The following is a 553-nucleotide window of genomic DNA, read 5'->3' as shown; positions in this document are numbered from 1 at the left end:
GTCTTCTCGGAACGAAGAAAGTATCTGCTAAAGATGCCTCAACTTTACGATGGAAAAGATTCAAACCTCTGCCAAACATTCAAGTTGTAGTTGTAGATAAGCTGCCACCAACTGCAGGAGCCTTATATCAGCATATATTGCATGCACATCTGCAGGCCAATATATGGAGCCAGGATACTGTTATTCATCCAGAAATCCCTGATCCATGCAAACTGGGCTGGTTTATGGAAGATTGTAAATTGAGACCTGTCTTGTCAAAAAAGCAGGCTGCACCTAAAGCAGTTGTTATAAGCTTATCAGATGTACCTGTTCAATAAGTTATCAGATGTACCTGTTCAATAAGTATGTTCAAATAATACATGCAGGAATTGTATATGAAGAAAGTGATAATGAACATTAGCATATTATAAAATCACTGATGTAGGTAAATAATAATAATAATAATAAGGTAAGAACTTATATAGCGCCATTTAAAAAACCGAAGTAATTATCAGTGGCGCTTCATGTTATTGTTGGAATAAGTGCGTTTTGAGTGATTTTTTAAATAAAGCAA

The sequence above is a fragment of the Anneissia japonica genome, unplaced genomic scaffold, assembly GCF_011630105.1.
Source record: "Anneissia japonica isolate Jap-2015-1 unplaced genomic scaffold, ASM1163010v1 scaffold750_len1593409_cov174, whole genome shotgun sequence".
In the NCBI taxonomy this organism is placed as follows: Eukaryota; Metazoa; Echinodermata; class Crinoidea; order Comatulida; family Comatulidae; genus Anneissia; species Anneissia japonica.
This window is presented reverse-complemented; position numbering follows the sequence as displayed.